This window comes from Larus michahellis, chromosome 1 (genome assembly GCF_964199755.1).
Source record: "Larus michahellis chromosome 1, bLarMic1.1, whole genome shotgun sequence".
NCBI lineage: Eukaryota > Metazoa > Chordata > Aves > Charadriiformes > Laridae > Larus > Larus michahellis.
In genome coordinates this window covers 96,787,606-96,811,348 of record NC_133896.1, presented here as the reverse complement: position 1 = coordinate 96,811,348, position 23,743 = coordinate 96,787,606, and the positions used below count along the sequence as shown (strand labels likewise).

The 23,743-nt window shown below is 39.1% G+C and overlaps 1 protein-coding gene across 6 annotated transcripts in view; it reads right to left on the bottom strand.

The window, feature by feature from the left end:
• ZBTB20 (zinc finger and BTB domain containing 20) overlaps positions 1-23,542 on the bottom strand; it is a 487,918-nt gene extending 464,376 nt beyond the window's left edge. For 2 of the 6 annotated variants that reach the window (XM_074594530.1, XM_074594379.1), the window contains exon 1: positions 23,438-23,542. The gene's annotated coding sequence lies outside the window, so the exon portion shown is untranslated. Of the gene's footprint in view, positions 1-3,136; positions 3,228-23,437 lie in introns of all 6 variants that reach the window. The other 4 variants (XM_074594408.1, XM_074594501.1, XM_074594539.1 and 1 more) reach the window with 4 other exon arrangements.
• Positions 23,543-23,743: the final 201 nt, after the last annotated feature.

Below are 23,743 nucleotides of genomic sequence, written 5' to 3'. Positions count from 1 at the left end.
GTTTGATTTACATCAGCAGGGGTCAACAAAAACGTAGAAGAACCACACAAAAGCTCTTTATCCCTGCAGATTTACTGGTGAAGATGCTGAAGACAGGAGGAGAGAAATACGGCGCACTTCTGGTGTCTTTCAATATGCAAAGAATCTCAATTGCTCTCCAATCTCAGCAGTCATTACTTACTGCCAGACCTCCAACTAAGTAATACTTTCCTTTTATTCAGCAACTTTGATCCATCATTCCATGGTTCAGTTGCACATACACATTAACAAATCAAATCTGAACTTCCTTTGGCAAAAAGCTACTGTCATTCCCATTTTACAGATAGTAAAAACTAAATGTAAAGAGTTAACCACTCTGTTGAGAACAGAGAAGTGAGATTGCAATGTCAGGCTTTCCTGATCAGAAGTTCAGGCTATGCTGCCTCTATGGATCAGGCTCTCAAACAGTCCAATTGATTGGCCAGACTGGGGTGCACTTGCTGAACCAGAACTGTTTTTTCTAGTGTTGTTTGTTTGTTGTTTTTTGGTGTTTTTTTTTTTAATCCCAGAATGTCCTGAATAATAGATCAAATGCAAAGCTGGTACGTCTCCAACAGTTTCAGTGGATTTGTGAAAACCTGTCTGCAAGTAATATGTACCAAGTACCATAAACGCTCACTTTCTTTTATGATGACACTACCAGCACTTTGGTAAAGGAACACACTGCACAATGACTGATCCTTTACAACCCTTAGTCCATTTTGCACAAAGGCTGCAAAACGGTGTTTCCACTGAATAATAATCCCATGTCAGATACAACAGTACTGCATTACTCTAGTACTGAGTTGGGTAAATATTGCTGCTACATCAGTAAATTGTGACAGTGAGAGCTAGGCAATATAAGACATTTTGTCCCAACAAAGCCAATCCCTTGCTTCTATACCCATTAACGTTGGTGTGTATCAATCACCACCTACAGGGACTGAGTCCTCATAAAACAAACTCCAGAAGACCAGCATCATACCAATATACCATTTTCCAATTCAAAAACCAAAACCACACAAAAAGTCCTCAGACTCCCACATGCTTTATCCCCATCTCCCCGTTACACACACACACACTTGGGATGTTCATGTGTTAGCTTTCTGTCTTGGACATGTGGACTGTGTTGTAATTATTTAACACCTAACAACCTGCAGTTACGTATGTGGCCTTGGCTGTGTATATGTTCATCCTCTTCACTTACACAGTGCTGGGATATTACCTTTATTTGCATCAACAGGCCATTTGTGACCAATTTAGCCGTTGAGCTAACATGTAAGGCCCTCATCCAAGCCGTGGAATTACAATGGAATCGGATCTTGTTACACAGCTTACTGCATCGTATGGTGCACCCTCTATTATACAACAATATGGTTCCCAAAGGTTACCTATAATTCAATTATAAAGAGTCATGTTGCAGTTCCATCAACATTTAAGGACTAGAAGTTTGATGATTTCCTTATGGAAATCCATACTGAATCCATCCAAAATGGAACAAGTAGTTTTAAAAAGTAGTTTTACCATCTGAAAGGAGCTACAGTAACAAACAAGTCAGGATGCACATCCATCACTCTCTTCTACCAGATAACTAGGATGCCTATCAAAGATTTCTATTTTTGTCCCAGAAAGTTAGGGAGCATGCAGGAGAATTTGATTGCTGTCGTAATGGTAGACGGTTATGACACAAACCACAGTGAAAATGCTGAAGCTCTAGGTGGCCATCACTTCATTTTTACCCTCTTTAAATAGTAGAAGGAAAAAAAAAAACAACAAACCAAAACAAACTTCTGCAACTCTAGTGATTGTCATATCAGTTGAGATGCACTAGGTTTATCATGAATGAAAATCTGATCTAGAGGGGGAAAAAAAAAAGAGAGAGCCATCAGTAGCAATAGTTTCGAACCTGTTATTTTACCCTCTGGGTGCAACTGAATATTTTCATAAGCTTATAAGCATGAAGCCATTCTACCTGGAAAATATGTATGTCAGTATTTTGAAAGATGTTACTCTTCCAAGAGGTACTTATCTTCTAGTTTAGAATATCACATCTGAGAGTATTGCCCCCCAAATGAATAGCCAGTTCTGGGAAAATAAAAACAAAAATGCAATTTAAGTGTATCAGATGTACAAAGACAGAAATTCCATACTTTAACTTTAATTTGATTGCCTATACATGAAGTGGACAAAAAACATCTCTACAGAAAAGAGACAAACAGTATTGAAACTTCAAACATCAAAAAAATCTTGAATAGGTTCTAAAAGTTGCATGATTGTTTTAAAAGGCAGGGATTTTTTTTTCCTTTTTTAAATCTCTATTATGCTCCCAAGTACTTTTAAAGCTTTTCTATGCAATTATAAAAACTAGAAAATTATTTATTTATTTTCTTAAAGCAAAGGCTATACGGCCAACATAAAAAAACTAAAAATAAGTCAGAGCATGTACAGTAATGCTGTAATATTTGAAAAGAGCAACACTAAGTGCCATTAATCATCTAATACTTCACCATGAAATCCCTTCAGCTGATACAGGATTATTTTCCTCAAATATAGGCACTGTGTGAAAGTTCCTATATAAGATTTTTCTCCATGTATTCTAGGTAAGGGGAAACCAATGCATTTACCAGGCAGACTGAAGTTGTAAGTTACTGAAGAAGCTAGACTTTTCCTCAGAGCTGTGTGGCTTGTATCACACTTTGAAGCAGCTCAGCACAAAATTTCACCCTTGGACTCAGATTCAGATGTCCCAAATTCCTGCTAGGTCAGCATGCTTAGTGTTTCTGCATGTATGCCCCTAAAATCCCACAGCCAGCTAATAGAAAATATCAGACACAGGGACTTGGGGGTGTTCAGGCCACTGTCTGACCTCTAAGTGTATAGAAGTGCCTGATTCTCTTTTGGGGCAAACTAAATATTACAGATACCATGAAGTAAAGAAATGGAAATGAATAAAACATCAAACAAAGTTTTATCCTTGTTATTGTGAGAAGCCCACTCCAACAAAAAACTTAACTGCTGACCTCTGTATCAAACACATAGGGAATACTAGTAAGGATGCAACCATTTTACTAGCACTACCACCGCCAAAATTAAGTACAAAAGTTTCACTTTCACAAACCTTGATTATCTGAAGACCACCTCAGGGGGATCATTTTTCTGTGTCGGTGGGCAGGATTCATCATCTTTGCAACTTTTAGTCAGAGATGTTTCTGAAGAATAAAAAACTCGATGTACTAGATGTAATAAAGAAAAGGAATGTCCTGGTCTGAATATTTTTTTACTTTATATAAGGTAAGTCCTCTTAGAAAAACTAGCCAAGACTGGTTCCAATTAGTCCTTTAGTTTTAGCCTAAAGGAGAATATTTTTAGATAATCTGAACACAGTTTGCTCAGCTGTTTTAAAGGACACATTGAGGTGCATTTATTTTCCTGAAATATTAATCTAAATTCATTTTTTAAGGAAAAGATGAAAGAATTTATTATTTAAAGACAAAGAAATGAAAAGTGAAAAGTTGTATTAACTGAAAATTAAGCCTCAGGTCTTCTTTTACATAACAGCAGCGATAAGAGCCTTTCTTTCGATCAGACCTATAAAAATTGGAAGATCTGGTGAGGTTAGTGGTGGTGTGAGCCTGACAGAAATTAGGTTGGGTATCCTATAGACAAACAACTATTTCATTTTGCCTGTATTTGAACAAAAGGGTCTTTCATTACAGAACTAGAACATGCAGAACAAGGTGACATAATATTTTCAAAATGATATAATGGAAACAAAGTGTACCAACTTCAGTGCTACTCTTCAGTCAAGTTTTGTAATGAGCCCGAGTTAGATATGATTTTATGGTCAAAGGGCTCCTTTTCTATAACTTTCTTTGCAATTATTAGCTATGATTGCAATATTTGGTATTGCTACCAAGATGGTCTATGATTACGTAATGAGAGATCCCCTTTGTAATATCTGAACAATTAGGCATAATTAAGTTTGTCATTTCCTGATTTTTGAGTAAATAAAGAATCAGTGTTAATATTGCACTAATCAGCACTAACTAACATTTAATTTGTTTTGTTTCAAAATCAGAGGTCACATTGTGAAACCATTTGATAGTATGCAATGAAAAAAACCCCAACAAAATAAACAGAAGTTGGAATAAAGATAACTTTATATTAACTGGTACTTTGCTGTCCTACTGTTCCATTTGTTGAGTTGTCTTGAAGCCAACAAAATATCGGTGAGAATACGGATACAAATATGACTTTCAGTACTCTCTGTTGTGGTCTCAGAATGAATCGACATTTGTTTTTACCACGCTGTGGTAACATCACAGATGTTAGAATCATAAATGGCAGTATACCTTAAAGCTTTCTGTTTCAGAAACAAAGGTTCTACCACTACAGCTAAATGAAAGTCTCGACTAGCTTCAGTAGACCGCTTGTGGGCCAGGAACCAAATGAGGCAAAAATCATGTCTGATAGAAAACGCACATAAATATGAAGCTATATACATCATGCATTCATCCAACTGAGTTTCAATCTGTAATTCCTAGGGATTCATACAGTAAAGCTGTAACACACCATAAAAATCCACTGGGGATTATCAGATATGGGTTTATGGGGGAAATTGGGAGTGCCCTGTTAAAGGCTACCTGGTGCAAGACATCTATTCTCAGTCACGAGAACTGGGACTGCCTGTTCAGGCACTGCATCCAGCTTATGCATCCATCTAGTGCTGATAATCATTAAAAAAAAGGTAGTCATAGGGTTATAATGAAGAGAATTTATGGGGCGTTACTCTCCCAAACTGTGGTCTCAATCTAAACACTACTCAGGGCTCAAGGTATCAAAATATGACAACAATGCTCAAGGTCTCTGTAACAGGATTATCTCTTTTCTCTTCCTGCCTTATTTCTTGAAAGTAAAACCAACAGTAAAACAACAAATAGTTTTAACATTTAAATGAATGTCAATAGTCTTCAGAGTCAACACTGCTTCAAACATCCAAGACTTATTGTATTAGGAGGCTGACTGCAAATAACCAAGTGTCAGCTCACATCTAGTGCAATCTTTAATTAGAACTTCACAGTCAAGCAGGCTACAAGCTTTTTACCTCCTAAATTAAAGCTGTAATTTTGGAGCACAAAAAGTCAACCACCAGGGAAAAAAGCACCAGTTTACCATACTCCTAAAAGTCAGCTGTCTGACCCCTGTCTCAAAATATGATGAACACAAATTACATAATTTTCTGGATAAGCCACAACATAACAATTTCTATAATTTTTTGGTGTTAGGTACTTAATGATGTTGGATGTTCTTTGGGATTACTTTACAGGCTACTCCTCTGAGAAAATAAAAGTTATGTGCAAGACAAATGAAACCAAAGAGTTGACTTAAAGGCTCTCAGCACTATCCACAGGTCTCAAAGCTCAAGATTATCCATCCCTACCTATGGCAAGAGCTCCCTTTCAGAGGAACAAGAATATTTGCTTCACAATAGCTCAAAGGTGTTCAAATCCCTGCAAGATACTAACACTATATTCCATTCATTTTAATGGAAAATAGATGTCCAAATTCCCAAAGACAGCCCTTTTACCATTGGGCCCAAAGAAACAGATTACATGAAAATATCTTTTTATCACAAGAGAAGACAGGAAAAAAAAATTCCAATTAAAATTGATGGAATTGATCGAAGAATGAAAGCCAACAAGGAGCAGACAGGCAAAATGGGGAATAAAATAAGGGAAAAGTGCAAAAAGTTATCTCATTCCCCTCAAGGAGTATAAAAAAAAATCTGCCTACAAGAGTAAAAGAAGGCATTTGCAATTTTTTTTCTAACAGCTTAAAGAAGTGTAGATTAAAGAGTAGGAAGCATGTTGAAATGAAAATTGTGGCAGACAATAAACTTGAAGTAAAACATTGTAACTTGAATTACTCCATTGTCACAATTAAATGGCGAGGAAGCACTCCAGTGTTTTAGGAGTAGCCATAAGCACCCTTAACTCCATGGATTTGAGTTTGCATGAAAGTCCCTTCGTCTCCACTACAGTAAAAAACAGCCTTAAGCCCATTCCTCATACTCCAACTCCCTCCTGCTAACGTAGCCTTTCAGTACTCAGTTGTCTCATGTGCACTCAAGACTAGATCAAGCCCTGGGAATTTCTGAGCGGAGCTCTGGACCTAAAACCATCCCTGTGGGGACAAGGAAGTACTCGGTGGATGAAGAGCAGACCATCCCACACATTCTCCTGCTGTAGCCAGGCTCTCAATACACAGAAAGCTTCTTGGGACTTCTCACAGTACCCAGTAAATCCTTCTCACTCTTAAAGCAGTATGTGTACCCTCATCTTTGAGAAAATGTCAATAAACAATTTAAATGAAGTGTTACTTGAGAGACTGATAGATTTCACTTAACAGAACTACATCTAATACTGCACAGAGAGTGTAATACTGACACACAGATGCATACTGCTCTGCAGCCATGAGAGAGATTGAAAAAAAAAAAAAGCAATAAGCTATAGAGGATCACTAAAAATGCCAATGACAAACGTGAACAAAGGCACATGAACAAATTGTATGGTACTGTTAAATTAGCGTATTTCTCTCTTTTCAGCACTGAAAGCATCTGAGGAACACTGGCTTTTAGAGAGGTGCTCCTCATGCCCTCCCATTTAAACACCAAACCAAAACGCACACAGATGTGACTGATGAGATAGAGCCCCAACAGCTTCAAAAGCAGAAATACATTTGACCCAAGATGTGAGGCCTGCATCTACTGTAACACAAGTTACAGCAGAACTCTCCTCAGCCCCTCACAGTGGTCCCAGTGGAGATATTAGTACATTTTGCTGCTGTTACTTCTATCTACTTTGGCAAAGAGTCCATGAGTCATGATACCTATGTTTACAATGCTGACAGATACAGGAACAATCCGGTGGTGTTTTTCTATTAGTGATGACTGTTCAAGATCTGCCACTTAGAAATGTTTACATGAAAATAGGAACACATGATGCTTGAAAAATAAGGCTCCAATTTTAATTGGCAAATGAAAAATTTAAACATTCTAAAACTTAATAGGGAAGTGACGAGCACAATGATTTCTGTCCCTTGTAAAAGACAGCAAAAAATGTACACTTTTGCCTACCTACTTACATGGGGAATAAACAATGCTTTCAGGGCCTGATGAGAGAGATGCTGCTAGTTGATGGAACCTTTTGTCATCAGATGCTAAAACGAAAGTAATAAATGAAATAAGTTTTGAACATGAGCTTACAAGAGATCTAAAGCCTCCCATTAAGTAGTCGTGACAAGGGTCTAACGAAAGATAGCTACTTCACTCAGGTTTTCAATCCTAACTATTAAATCCAGACAGCAGGTTTCTTGCTCTACTGTTAATATTAAAGACACCAGTGTTAAAAAGTGGAGCTTAATGGTTAACACACACGAGAATATTCATTTATTTGACTTCAAGAGAAGTTGAAGAAAGCAACAGGGAACAAGTGTATGCATGTACCAAAGTAATATAAAACTTAAGATAATTCTTTAACAGTATAGTGTAGGCATTGTCAAAAATCGTTCAAGAAGTTAGGATAAATTCACATCCATCTCAAAAAGTGCAGACAACTCAATTCTGCAGACCCTTCAAGATAAGATGTTAAGTGAAACTACTGAAGCAGAACTCTGATGAGTTTGATGATTGTGAAAGTGAGATGTTTTTAGTGCTATCATTATCATTATTAAACGTAGCTGCAATGACAATTTAAATCTGTGTTCCAAACTTCCTAGCTGCTCTTCAACATTAGACACCTTTGTGTCTTGAAGACCCAGAAATAAGCTTACTAGTTGATTATGCTATAAAGAAAAGCTCTGCTTAACAAGACAGATGCAACCTTATTTTACCTTAATGATATTGCCTTCAATGGAACACAAAAGAAGCAATTGATAGCAATGATTGAAACATTTCTTTTAGAGACTTGTAAATTCAGTTGTCCACTATAAAAATCTCCAAGTGAAAAAACGGGGGAAAAATAAAAGAAAAAGTAGCAGCATTGAACAGTGACATTAGTGCAGGTTGGCCAGCTGAACATGACAAATGACCTCCTAATGGCCATAAGCATATAGACAATTAATGGTATGTCCTTATATGCTGCTATTAATTCTGTATCAAAATGAAACCCACAAATATTATTACAGTGTTACCTAAGATACCATCCAATAACAAAGAGAAAACAGAAAAAGATGTCTTTACTAATTAGTTAGACAACAAAAACAAAATTGAAACAAGAATGTTTGAAACTATTTCTACTGCTTCTGATATACAGCTGCTTCAGCCGCACTGAGTGAAAAAGTAATAACCAAACTTCCCCAGGACTGTACTGTAGAACCTAAAGACAAAAATCACTCTGCTATCACTGGCAGCCTGGCTAACTCAAGTGAAAAAGGCAGACTGATGTCCCTGGTTCCCACTTGGTGTTGCTCTCAGAAACACATACCTCTACGTTTGCATCAACAAGTGTCTTGAAATTTTCACGGAGAACAAGAAGGACTTTGATCAAAAAATAGCACACGTTTTCCTCTGCAAGGAACTTTACAGAGAGGTACTAAATTTACAAAAGCAGTTGAAGGAGGTTTCAGAGGGACAGATTACAGGCTGATGACACCACCGTTTCAGCCTCAGTGGAAATGTGGTTTGATCTGATTAACAACAAAGAACTAGAACCACTGAAGAACAAAATTAAAAAAATTATTCAAAGACACTTGGAAGCTTTCCATTTCATAGCCACCAGGACCGATTACAAACACAGACGGATGGGATTAAACCCAGGATAGGATGTCGAGGTTGGGACAGGCACAGAACATATTCCAGATATCTCAAATCTTCTAAGATTAAAAACTGAAGATACATATTTTTGCTCTAAATCTGTAATTACAAAATGGATTTGATTGAACACAATTTAATCATGCAGGTGGCAAATACAGATGTTAAATTAGGGCACACAAGATGTCTGAACTTGGAAATGCTGGATTGTAGAACAGATGCATTGCTGTCCAGCCAACTCAGCATCACTTTTTACACATTTTTAGTTTATTCATACCACTTTGATTGAAACTGTGTAACAGTGTGGGTGCTAAAATCAAAGAATCCAGTGAAGTGCACTGATATGCAGAGTTAGATATAAATCCTCAAAGACCTAACTTTTTTCACAGACTATGGAGACCATGAGGATGTTCTTATGTTTTCATTACAGAATCACATATTTTACATTTTAGATAATGGGTATTTTTGTGTTTAAGCAATAAATATGCCTGCAAAATAAGTCACTTCACATGCATGCACTCTTTCAGTGGAAAAAATACTACATTCGAGTGTTTTCTCCGAGAGACTTTTGCAGAAATAACCAAAAAAGTCATGCTGGGGAGAAATAGTCAACCCTGATATGTTGGCTGCTGTTTCCACATACAAATTTTCTCTCCACACCCAATAGAGAACACATACCTCAGCTGAACAATTGTGAGCATATGTTAGCTATGCCAATATCCTGCGGAAAGTAACAAAAGGCTCTAACTTATTTTTAACTGAGAGAAGTGCATAACTAAGAAAGTTTGTGCTTGAGAATTTCAAGTCAGATTTGGGATTACTGTATTTCCCTCTTTGGGAAGTTGTATGATTACTAATCTTATAATTAAAAAAGTAAAAGTTAATGAGGAAACATGTTAACGTCAGATGATTTATGTGACTATTAATATTACAAGTGTATTGGGGGGGGGGGAAAAAAGGGGGAAAAGGAAAAACCCATTGTGTAATTCAGTTCTGATGAAATGCCGGACAATTTTGAGACTGATAAAGTGAGTCACTGCCAACTGACTCAGCATGACAACAGGAGTTCATTGTTGCCTTCAGACCGAAGCAAGCAAGCAGCCAGTTGGTTCAGACTGGATTTGTTCTTTCACTAAAATGTGGTATTTCCACCACCTTCTTGTTCTCCTTTCACATCGTCCATCGGACTCTCTAGTGTCTCCAGTACATACTGCATTTATTAAGCCCTGCACTATTCAGCTAGCATCGGATACAACACACATTAAGCCCTCAGATGCAGTGTGTTACAAAATTAACTTAAAAGGCTGGAATACAGATCCATTTTAAAGTCCCAGTGTATTTATATTTCACATATGGTTTTCGCTAGGCTATTCACAGGGGGGACTATAAAGCATCTCAACATGTGAGGTACTCTTGTAAACTCCACTATGTCCTCAGTTGCACTTACTGTCCTCAGGCATGGGGGATGTTGTACTGCAAGTATTAATACGGATATACGTGCCGCCTGTTACATCCACATCTCCCCCTCCCTGCTTGTAGGTTTGGCAACAGTAGGACAGCTGAATTCAGCTCAAAAGCTGGAATTACTGTTTGTCTCCAAGGCTTTCTAAAGATTGCTTTCTGCCAGTCACTGCAACTTTCCCTGGCACCCTCTGAAGTTAACAAAACAAGGAGAGCTCAGCAGCTCCCATGGGAGTCAGGACCCTTCAGACTCTGGGCAACAGAACTAAAAAAATATACTGCCCCCATCCTTGAGATCTCTCAGGACTGGAGCTATGTGAGAAGGACCTTTTAAAATATTTTAATAAGGTGGATTTATATTGTTAATGCACAGGACTGACCAAGAGGAAGGTTCACCTGTTGCATAACATTGTATAAAGTGTACGGAGTGATGTTACAAAATCTGGTGTGTGGCTCTTTTCTTTCAATACGCTCAAATTTCAGTCCCATCATTCATTATTTTCTGCTTTTCTCACTAAAGCTGCTTTTCATGAAGCCTGTCAGAAATGTGAAAATCCCTTTTTTTTTCCCCCAAAGAGGTTATTAGAGTCTTCAAAGTTTACTGATTTAACTGCAGCTTATGAGAGAATCCTGGAAATAAAATTAAATTATTTTTGAGAACAAACAAGCAACAAGAAAGGTCCATACTTCTTCAAGTAGCTAAAGCATCCCCACCCATTACTTTTTAAAAAGCATATTTTGCCAAAAGGAACTATGCCACGTCAAAAATTATCATGCCAGGAGAAAGAAAATCCTTACAACTGAAGGACAAGATTGGTAGTCAACAAATCTGGGTTACATTCATGATAACTTGGCAGGTGACTTTGACTAAATCAGTCAACATCTCTAAATCTGAGTTTATCCATCAGTGGAAGAGGCTACTAATGCTTCCCTATTTCAGGAGGGTGTCTTAAAGCTTAATTAATTGATGTTCATAAAGAACTCAGATTCTCAGATGAGAGGCATCAGAGAACACCAAAGTATTATTAATCTCAGGTGCCAAAAAATTATCCCTGCTCTTGCATGAAGCAGCTCTGAAATATTTGTAATTTCTATGGTAGCAATATCCCCAGTTCAGTTCGCAAATGATGAGAGTTATCCAAATAAAATAAATGTCTGGTCATCAGAGTAAACAAAGACATCATTTTACAAGTCCAATCTAAATTGTAGAGATAATCAATATGAGAATAGCAGTGCCCACAATGAAACCTGTATTAATTATGAAGAGAGTTTATGAAAGAAATTAATCATTATTATGGAGCTCGCTGTAAGAATTTAATAGCATGAGCCAATTCTACATGACTCTTATGATGCTTGAGGTCAAATATGCTGAGTTTGAAATAAACTTTAATCTACTCTGAACTAACTTTGTATAAAAAAAGAAAGCTTCTCATAAGTTCCACAGTACTGCCCAAAATAACAAATCTACTCTACCCCTTAAGTGCGTGTGGTCTGATATGCCATCCTGAAAATAGATTCTAATGTCTCTCTTCGGTCTCCCTTTTTTTTTTTTTTTTTTTAATTGGTGCTATAGCAAAGTTATATACACTGATTACAAGAGAAAATTAGGTATAGGAGATAACCAATGTATTTTTACGCTTACTTTGTTGGGTTTTTTTTGCTTAAGTAACCACTCTTCCAAAATAAACACAGCAATGTTTATGGAAATAAAGAAACAAATTATAACAATTTTAGGTAGCATACCGCAGTCAAATAAATACCATTTTCTAATAAAACAAACTGGGAGAAAACCTAATAGAACTTAACCCATAGTAACTGAAACAAAAACTCAAGAGACTTTCTGTTCCAAAAGCAGAATTGTTCTTGAGAGCTAAAGATTCCTATCCATTGGTCAACTTCAGTATTAATCAATTAATCCTTTTTGTAAGATTATAAATTCTCTGGGGAGAGGCTACGACTGGAAGTGTTGAGAATGCTCAATGTTGGCTTAATTCCATCTCCAGTCAAGTCAAGTCTGGGTTGTCTTCAAAGGGAGAAGAGCTAGACTGATGCTGAGAGCTTTTGAAAAGCCTATCCTTTATATTTATTTGCTTCTGTGAAGTACTTCTTAAGAAAACAAATAAAAGCAGGAAGACTTAAGTAATGAGCCCATCATACCTCTGAGGTCCACGCATGGCAAGAACTCCATGCGTCAGAAGTGGATAGAGAATTCTTGGTGGGGGGGAGGGTCTTGTTTAGGGTACTTCTGAGCATGTGCATGTTCATGAGGGGAAGGAAGGTAAGTCAGTGGGATGCAGCCAAGTCAGAAAAGGTTGGCTACCCCTACAAGTGCACAGAGAGGTGCGGCAGAAATAGCATCCTCTTGCTTTTGCAAAATACAGGATTAGTCATTTTGGAGACTACTAAAAACATATGCAAAGCTTACAATACAGTCAGTAACAACTAGGTGTGCAAAACGAAGAATGAACCCTTAAAATATTACAAGAGCAAATGGTCTCCAATTAAAATAGTCCAAAAGAGCTCAGTGTGAATATTTCTCTGAGCTTCCTTTGTTGATGCCATAGGATTTCTTTGTAGTTGTACAATTCTGCAAGCTAAAATTCTCTTGGCAACTACAGACTTCCTTACTTCTGATCTCATCACACACAGATGGCTCAGGCTTGTAAAATATTATTAGGGGACGTGTTGGAGTGGCCTGAACATGGGTCACTCCAGCAGCGTAATCTGACTCTAACAGTTTCTCTGGACTTGTATAACCTTGAGTTCTGCCATTGTTTCTCAAGCTGCAAAATGGGAAGAGAGAGTCTACCTCCTCATGAAGCGATGAAAACATGTGAGTTAATACATGTACAACTCTATAAAAAAGGAAAAGTGTTACTGCTATTTGGGAAGAGTAAGATAGGGTCGTGTGGGCTTCAGTTTTACTCTCTTCTCTGAAACAAACACCGACACAGATATAAATAGTGCCTGCAGAAAAGCAAAGGGTGAACTTTTGCTTGTTTTTTTAAACAATGTGTAGCTTTTGCATGTAAAGGCTGTTTAGAAGAGATTTGAATAGTTTAATAATTAAACCAAAATCTTCAGTTCTAAAAGTATTAACATTTGCCAGATTAGATTTTTTTTCAGTGGTGTCATAAATTCACAGTATTTACCCACCAGTTCTGGTTTTCATAACAAGACTGTGGTTTTTATTTTGATCACTGGTTAATTTATTGCTGCAGCACATCATTTTGCTTTTCTTTTGGAGGTTCTGAGGAAAAGTAATTCTTTACAGACACTGTTCAGATGGTATTTTTCAATTAAAAACACTTAAAGCAGAAAGGAATGGTTGTCTGGTGGGGGACTGAAGATCAGAGTTCAATGCTTGGCTCTACAATAGACTCCCTGGGGAAATTTTCAAAGGCACAAATGGCAGGTTGGCACATCACTCCCATGCTTGCTTTAGTGGGAGTTAGTTGCCTCTGAAAACCTCTCTTTCTTTTCCCTGGATTATCCCGATCAAGTCACTAAATCTTTCTGTGTCTTGGTCTGCAACCACTGTAGTGGGAATTCTAGTATTTCGTTTCCATCACCTTTTGCCTGACTTGCCTATTTAACTATAAGCTTCCTGAGACAGCATCTGTTTTACAGTATGTAAAATACCCCACACCAGTGGACAAGGCACTGATCTCATCTGGGACTCCTAGTTTCTGTTAGAATACGTACATGCAAATAACATTAATTCTAATTGGGAATCTGGAGAGTATTAATTTAAACTGTTTTCCCAAAACCCAGGTTATCATGCTTTCCAGGAGTAGTACTGCATTGGTAAAAAGTGCCAGATTAGCAGCCCAAGAGAAAGGCATGCACAGAACAGGTGCAGAACGGCAAGATGGGGTAAATGTCTCCTGTGTGGCACACAGAAGATGAACCATTCATTGGAAAGGGGGATTACTAACCCTCTTCATCTCAACCTCTGATTTATGCTAACTGCGCTTGAGGCCAACCTATACCATTTAAGTCTATTCTTTCAGTTCATTCTTTCACTGAAATGTTACATTCTTCTGGAACAAAAAGCTACCTAAACAAATGTCCATGAGGCCTTTCAAAAAACGAATTGTGAGCCTGAGTATGCATTTGCACCACAAGAGTACAAGTACTCATCCAGTGGGGTAACAAAACCAGTTCTGTCTTATTTGTCTTGCAAGTCAGAACTAGGCAAGTCAATTTCTATTTTCAAACTGGAAATTCTCAAAAATGTGACATATGGAACCACTTAAAGGACAAGAATGTCAATATAGTGAATAAATATGCGTGAAAAGTAAATTCAAGGAAATATTGATCTGTATTTGTTTATTCCAAAAGTGGAGTGCCCCATAATTATTCAAATAAAACTGGTAACTATTTTTTCTACTCTACTGAACCTAAGTGTGGTGCGACCACGAGTGAAGATAAAAAACAATTCATATTGTACGTGCACTCATGAATTACCTACTACCCTACCAAGAATTACCAAGTTTGCCAAATGAGATGAGCATAGGACTCATTATATTCCAGAACACCACCACAGAGCGATGACATCTTTCAGATACCCACTAGTAGTTAAACTAGGCTTTTTACTTTTGTCCTGTTGCATAAACTTTTCTCTAAGCCTCTACATCTTTCTCAACAATCTCTTTATGGCTATAACCAAGATCCTGAGTTTTGTGCATGAATTTTTTTCCTCAAGTTAACTCAGCTAAAGCCAGAAGCATTACAGTAGGAATTATTTTTGATATAATATATTCATAAGAGTAATGCATATCTTTACGTGCTAGGCACATCTTCTGTTTCTTTCTGCATCATCCAGTTTATATCATCTATGCAATCAGCCCAGTATGCAATACAAGACAGAATTCCTACAGTAGATGTAAATAATTCAAGAAAGTTTGTAAATCCTCAGGGAGATTTACTCACAGATCACCTATTCAGAGAGTTTAAAAGAGATGTCAGAAGAGTTCCAGGATTATTATAGACCAAGGATAGGAAAGGTTGTAACAAAGTATCAGTTCAGCATAAAACTGAAACTGGCTTTGCTTTTGGAGAAATTAACAAACTTCTAAGGCATTGGTCTAAATCTGCCAGTGGAGGAATGTTGTTTAATTGGATCATGTACTGGGATGCTGCTGCAGTCGGATCCAGAAAGAATGACGCATCATAGCCTGACATGGCTCTGATAATAGATAAGTAAACCATAGGACTGCCAAATGAAGAGGTCAAAAAAAAAAAAAAAACCCAACAAAAACAAAAGAGCTGATAAAGCAAATTACACCAACAGAATTTGCAGTGCAACACGAACAAAAGAAACCCAAACAAACCCCTATTACTGATGGGATGCCCCTGTGTCCCACATGGCATCATTGGAAATGGATTCTGCAGAGAGTGAGAAAGACACAAGCACACGGTTCTGCAGTAACGGCAGCCCTCGCAGAATACCACCCTTTGCCAACTGAGAAACCTTGACGTGCTGGCCACGTGCCTCCATTTCTATTCAACTGATCCACTAAATCAGTCACACCTTAAGGTAGGTTCAAAATCATGGGTGACAAAAACCCAACCTTTCTGTTTGTGACAATCCTTGTATTTTCCTCCCAAAGGGAAAGTATGCTAAGGACATTCTTTATATGTCCGGAGGCCAACAGACTGTCACTTTCTTTACACAGTGTACCACGTATATCTAGGACATAGAAAGGATTATTTAAAACTCTAAAGGAGACATTTATACCCAGTGCATTTCCAAAATAAGGATGGCAAGTTGCTGAAATAACTTATTTAAAACTTTTTCTCAAGTACAGAGTGATAGAATTAGAGTAAAATCATCTAGAAGGGGTTGGAAACACTTTCTCGTGAAGCCTTAAACATCACTTCTAGTGACATTAACTTGAGCTACACATCCCATCGGAGAGCAAGTGTCAGCAAAGTAAATGCATTAGTTAAAGCTTAATAGTAGTTTGGTGTTCAATATCCTGAAATATTTAATATGTTTTTTCCCAAAGTAAACTGTTATTCAGTTTTAATGAAGACATTAACCTGCTTGATTTGTAAGCTCCTGTGGGAAGTCAGTCTAAAACACTGTCACAAGAGGTAGGCAGAAGTAACAAGAGCTGTGACAGGAAATCAAGCACATTTTAAATGTTAAAAAAGCAGCCAGAAAATGAGTCTCAATATGCTCTTGTTTTCTTTTAGTTTTGTTTATTTTTTGGTAATATGATTTCTGCCCTTTAAAAGATGCCAATTAAGGCTGGTTATAACGTAGTCTGCACGTAACTGTGGGTATTGAAATCTATGTGAGTTTTCACCAACTATTTTGTAAACAAGAAGTGGTAGAATACAGACTCAAAAAAAAGTCTGGGTCAGATTCTGAACTTCAAGACACTTTTCAGTTTCCAGCATTGTAGGATAACAGCTTTAAACTGGAATCCACTGTTACACGTTTAGTCACAGTTTGAATTTTCCAGACTGACTTTGGATACAGTCTCCATTTAATGGGAACAGCCGGTTTTGTGAGTTTTCAGCTTGAAATGATAGTGATATAACAAGATGAGCAAAAATGGTGAGACCCCAAGCAATTAAGGTGGGTGTGTACTCTTCCTGAAATGCATATTGGTGGTTTGACAAGGGAGACAAGCTGGCTGCTTTGTTTCACAGGAGCTGCGTTTAGTTCATGCTGTCAAGCGTGGATTCTGACACTTAACAGTATTAATATTGCTATTTCTATTGATATAATTAGCACTTCTATAAATAATAGCTAAAGCTGCCATAGCTAAGTATATTACTGCAATCAGCACCATCAGGCCCTTCTTCGTTACACACCCTCCTGGAAATACAAGCTGATTGATCTCAACAAGCCACTGAGCAACGCTGTTGATTCTAGCGGCCCAGCTAAGAGCAGCTACCTCCATGTAGAAGACTCCCCTAAACAACTAGTTTGTATGTGTGAGACTGAAGTTTCTCACCAGTCTTGCACCTGCCAATGTTTGAATGCTATAAATAGGGACTCTTCTTTTCAGCCACGCGGTAAAAAAAACCTCACATTGAGTTCAGTGGGTGTTATTCATACACTACAATGGGGAAGAAGTCCTACAAATGCTTTGGAGAGAAACCGGACCCAACCTTTACATTCCAGCTAAACAGCACACAGATTTTATTTATTTACTTTACAGCTATGAAACATGAAATTGCTTAACAAAACAGATATTGCTTCTTATACAGAAGAACAGCAGCACCTGCTATTTCAGTCCCTAATTTCATTCTGTTACACTTAAAAATGCCGAAGAACAACTTTTCTAGTGCCCTAAACACCAAACTTCAGGAACTCCCAATTTGTTTCAAAGAACTTTGCCCTTATTTCACAATGCCTAAAAGCTGTAAGTTCTACATTAATTTTGAGGGTGTTCAGTATCTAACTTGAGGTAGTTATGCTTACTGACTGCAATTTATAACTACCATCAGTGGGAGAGGGAAATGTACAGAACTAGTAGTGCTGGTGGCAGACATAAAGCCTCAGGGTCTCAAAAGATGCATGCAGAAATATAAGCAGTTAAAAATTGTCACCAATTATTGAAATAGTGGTTATTTTCTGCTTTCTTCATCTTCCATAAAGTGATGTGGATAAGTACCGCACAAAGATTTTCTGAAGGCCAATATTTACAGTGTCTGGAAATAGAAAGCATTACGTATAAGAAAAGCAGCCTAGATTTCTGACTGTAGTTTGTCACAAAAATTATTTTAAAGTTTGAAGTTCTTAAGGTTTAGTCAAATGGATGTGCTAAAGGTCGTATGGGGGATTAAGTCATTTGTGTGTATAATTAGTATTGGGTGTGAGACATGCACACTTTTGAATCCTGTAAGTTGTTCCAGAAACACTACTTGCTAGCTGTAGTACTTGAAAACTTAAAATGGTAAAGAGGATACTATAATTCCAAAGAAGCTTTGAACTCCCGTACTAATACAGCTCACTTCACATGAGGCCAAAGCACTCACACAGCACTGTCTTTCAGTAGTACCAATGCCAAAATAATTCCTGTATAATTCCACTGATGTCACTTCAGTTATTTCAAAGAGGAAATTCATGTCTAAGCCACGTTCTGTTTTCTGATGCAAACCCAGAATAACTACACCAAAGTTTATAAAGCTACTGACATTGGCATTTATTGTCAAACCAGAAAGCCAACAGAATAATTGGCACCTACCATTTGAAATTATTACTTGAAATATTATATATAACCATAACAGCAGTGTTTCAGAATTCTCCATGTACATACCTTTGCAAATATTTGTGATGACAGCACATGATATTATTCCCATTATACAGATAGGAAACAAAGACTGAGCAATTTTCCCTAAAGTCAAATACGCTATTCGTGGCAGAGCAGAGAGCTTCACAAATCCCAAGTCTTAAGCCAGGAACCAAAACCAGTAAACAAGTACTCAGTCTTCAATATGCTTTCATGAAAATATAAGAAGCAATAACTGGGTTCGACCCCATATTTGATGAAAAAAATAAGGAAAGCTGAAGGAATAATTATTTCTTTGAGTAAGCAGTAAAAGAATCAGACTCAGAACTTTCCCTGGTATTATGACAAAATTTGATTACAGGGGGTTGTATTTCGGTATTCATTCAGGCACCTTTCATGAACACCTGAGAAAATCAGAATAGAATCTGAGATACACTAATACAGGTAAGGGCAAAATAATCTACATGCTGACATCTTTTTTTGTTCTACTCACCCTGCACAGGCAACAAAGCAATACAGACCTTCCAAAATCACCTCTGGTTGTGCAAACCTGTCAATGGCAACCGTTTTCTTTTGTTTCAGAAATGCTCAGTGATTCATCTCACTGTATACTGCTCATGAAAATTAAGGAACTGAATTTTATTTTGTTTGAGTTGCTCTGATACCCAAGATCAAGGGTCAGCATGCCTATGGAAGTGTAAACAAACAAAGTTTACTAAAAACTGCCAATCTAAGACACTATATTGTTTTTGTTTTGTTTGTCAATACCGTAATGATTTGTGCACGCTAGCTGGCCTCTTTAGAGAGCTTAAACCGCTGGTAAGATTTCTTGGGCTACTATGTATGCAATTACAGCTGAATTCTGCTTACTTAACATTAATTTGGTACTTTGAACAAATTAAAAATAATTATTTTTCCCCATAGCATCTTCTACGTTAATATCTGCAGTCACTCTGGAATCTTAATGAGCTAAACTTGGTAAGTTCTGTCCATACTTGGCTAGAGGACAGACTCTTCCTTCATGATACACATGCGATCGTTTGGGAACAGTTTGCAAATCTAAAATCCCACCTCGCTTGAAGGGATTTACAGCCTCACATGACAAACTATACTGAACAATACTGAGGCCCTGTGAAAAATACACAAAAAGAACACATTTATTTTCTAATACCAAGATGGAAATAGTAAGTCTTGAGGGCCACCTGGAATTTGACCAAGGTTACCCAGCAAGGATCAAATCCTATTTGTCTTAGGCAGGCAGTCCTGCTGAAATCAAATAAGCCTACAGCACAGATCAGTATACTAGGGCTATGGTTTAACCTCTGAGGCATGCTATAAATCCTGTGCCATAAAATAGGTGCTATGGATTAATTTCTAATCCCAAATTATAACTCCTCATTGAAGATCTGAAAATCCAATTCCCCACACAGATTTAAATAACAAGGATAGAACCATGCTGAGATCTTTTGAGACTTTTCTTTTACAATTTCAAACAAAATATTTTCCAGGATACTCAATTAGTGCAGTGACAATTAAACCACACAGTTTGAGGTAATAGAACAAATCATACGCTATGACACAGCATCTTTTTTTTTAAATCTGCCTGCATATCTAGTCACTAATTTACCCAATAAATTAATTCCACAAGTGGCTCTCCGAGTCATCAGTTTGAATTATCAAGTTTCTGCTGTATTTCCAAAACAATGCCAGGCATGCATGTGCGTAGGAGGGATGGGACAATGAAGCCAATAGGTGCAGCTGGGGCTGGGGAGGCAGAAGGTCTGTTCAAAGTCTGTCACTGACTGCTCTTTGACATTGGGAAGTCATTTCAGTGCTGTTTAATTCAGGGTCTTTCTAGCATATAATATTTTAGCAATGAAGTCACTCCCCAAAAATTTGGAATGCAAAGACATGCTTCGTGAACTTTATGAAATCTTCTTTTCCCCTCAAAATCAGGAACACCGGGGTAGGGGGTGGGGGGGTGCATGCCGGTCTGTTTGGATTTCTTGCCTTTGTATCTTCCCTACATGTAAAAGCAGAAAAATTTTCAACCTTCACAAAGCATCTTTATGCAAGTACAGGTGAAAGACAACCTCTGTAAATTCAGTCTATTGAATGAGCTAGCTGGTATCTTGTACATCTGGCATTGGCGCCGCGCAGCATCCGAACAGCTCTCCTCTTTAGTCTGAACACTAGCGATAGCGACCCTGATTTTAAAGCAGGGGCTTAGGATTCCATTCCTAACATTACAAGGTAGTAACAGCAGCCATGAAATCCTTGGCCAGAAGGATTTTATTTTTTGTGTTTGCGCGCTAACACAACAAACAAGCTATGTTTTAAGACTTACGAACTATTTCATTTTGGAAGACACAAGGCATTCATATTTTTAACAACTGACTAGTCACAGATTCTACATTCTATCAGAAAGTTTTCTTCTGCTAGAAATGAGGATTTTTTTAAAAACACCTACAGATTAAATGATGAGATTTAAAATAATGCTAAAATCTTCTGTAATGTTCTTCCTGCATTACAAATGGACTATTAAATCAGTGAAGTGCCAATCAAATGCTTTTGTACTTTGAAAGAAAGGTTTAAATAACAAAAGCAGTTTTTCAGGCCTCTCTCTCCCTCGGTAGTCAGTGTCACCTATGCACTAATTACAACATATTTACTCTCTTTTCTAGTAAGATCACAATTGAATAGATTTTTCAGAACATGATTTTTAAGAAAAGTTGCAATCAGAGCCTCGTGGATTCTGGCTCTTATTAATCCAGCTTGTCTCAGAAAAATACAATGTTGTGCAGTAAACTTCAAGATATCTGACGGGATTGAATTATAACAGCTCTGGATTCAGTCTCCAGCTTTAAAAATCAACTCACTGCATGACCTCGGGTGAACCATTAATTAACTAGGGCCAAATCCTCTGTGGACTAAACACAATGGAACTAGCCAGCTTGTACAAGCCAAAGATCTGGCCCCAAGTTTCCAGAAGTTTTGATTCGGGCTGGCCAAATACTGGAATTTTCGTCCTATGAAAAAATGTTCAGTTGTGTTTCAGGGTAAGAAGTAAAGCTCTCACATCCTTTGTGGAATAAAAATTCCAAGCAATTCCTTTAAAGGGGGAGGAAAAAAAAAAAAAAAAAAGTGGAGGTCTCTCAGGGGAAGATTCTGTTAACTGTGCTTTCTCCCCGTAAGCAGCAGAAAGTGGAATTGACAGAATTCTTCAAGGCAGGTAGCCATGAACCATCACTTTAATTTTCTGGTCAGAAAAACCTTAACTTTTTTTCCAGTAAAACTGGAACTTTCCTGCAGAAAACTGCAACTTCACAAATACCACATTTTCCACTGGGGTGGGAAGGATCCTCCCAATCAGCTCTAATATTGTGTACTCACAGCATCTACTGAAGACAGCCTAGCTGCTAAAAGAGCTCTTGCCTCTGAGGTTTTCTTCGTGTAAGAGAAGGATGAGACTACTTTCATATCACAGATTTATTTTTGTCTTGAGTTACTCTTTCGTGCAAAGCACCCTAAAATTCACAGATACTAAATGATTCTGCATTTCTACATTAGCCCCATAATTTCAAAGGCATCCTTTCTGTATAAGAGTACATCCCAGGCATTCAGAAAGACCCAAGGTGGTGTTCGTATTTCAGGACTGTTATACAGTTGCAAATAATCACAGGTTTTATAGAGGTACTTCTACTTCCTAAATAATTTCTTTGATCTGAGAACCTAGCTTCAGGCTTTGTATGTTAGTTCATTTTACTAGACCGTGACTCTTACTTTCTTAATAGTTTCTGGTTTGCCATTCAGCAAAGAGGACTACAGGAGGGCATTTAACCTGAAAAATAAAAGATTTGCTCGGCTAGAAAAGGAAGCAAAGACTGGATAACACAAGCAGCAGTAAGGCAGCCCGTGTTCTAGTTCTCTCCCTGCAACAACTAGCAAATTCATTTTTTCCTCTGTACTCCGATTTATAAATGTGAGAACACTCCCTATTGACAGGGCTAAAGAAGAGACCCTGCCATCTTGGCATAAACAGATGCCTGGCACTGGAAGGACAAGCGACTGACTGCTTTTAAAGCCACTGTCGGACCCGCGATATAAAGTAGCCCGATGGCTCGCTCAGGTAGAAACGCGCTGCCGACCTCAACGAGGATCAACGCGCCTATTTTCTCCCTGAGCCCGAAGGGACGGCATTAAAAATAAAACTAAAAAAAAAAAATAAAATTAAAAAAAAAAAAAAGCAAGTAGCTGAGCTCATCGGTGTCGGAGGGACGACGAACTCCTCCCAAGCCCGCTTCTCTCCCGCCGCCTCACCAGCCCGCGCCACCGGCCGCCCCGCAGCAGCCAGAGCCGCGGCCGGACCCGGCACTTTGCGCACCACCCCCCCCCCCCCCCCCCCCCCGCGGGGCTGCCGCCGAGCTGTGCCCCCCTCCAACCTCCCCGTCCCGGCGGCTGCGGCCCTCGCCTTGCCGTCGCGCCGTTCACAAAAGGGCGCTGGCAACTTTTCCCGGCGGCCCGGCCAGCGGCTCTTCCGCGGGGGGAGAAGGAGGAGGAGCGGGATGGCTGGGGGGGGGGATGTCGGTGCCAACTCTCCCTCCGGCGGCACGCCACCCTCAAGGGAGCGTCGCCGCGGGGCGGCTCTACCGGCTCCGAAACTTTTTGGGGACGGGAAAAAGCTCCGCGAAGCCGCGGGAAGTGCGCGTGTGTGTGTATTGGGACCCAACGCCCCCCACGCGCGCAGCCGCCCGATCCCGGGCGCCCCGGGAAACCCAGCTGGCGCTCCCCCCCGCCCGCCTCACGGTGCGCACGGGGACGGCCCCGCCCCCCGGTAGGCGGTGCCCAGCGGCGGCCCGCCCCTAACCCCCCGCTGACCCCGGAAACGCGGTACCTCTCTCATCTTCTCCCTTCCCCTCCGCGCAGCGGCTCCACACTTTCACAGGCGGCCGCCGCCGCCGCGCCGGCCCCCCTCATCGTACCCCCTCCCCCCTGCCCCGCCGTCCTGCCTCCATTGGCTCGCAGCCCCGCCACTCCCGGGCGAGCCGCGCCCCTCCCCCCCCTCCCCCCGGTGCCCGGGCCCGCCCTACTCCTCGCGACTCATTGCGAATTTTCTATAGGCGAAGCCGTGGTCCCCGGCCCGCTACGCGCCCCTCCTATTGGAAAGCGCAAGTGTTGATCAAACGGATGGCGCCTCTCA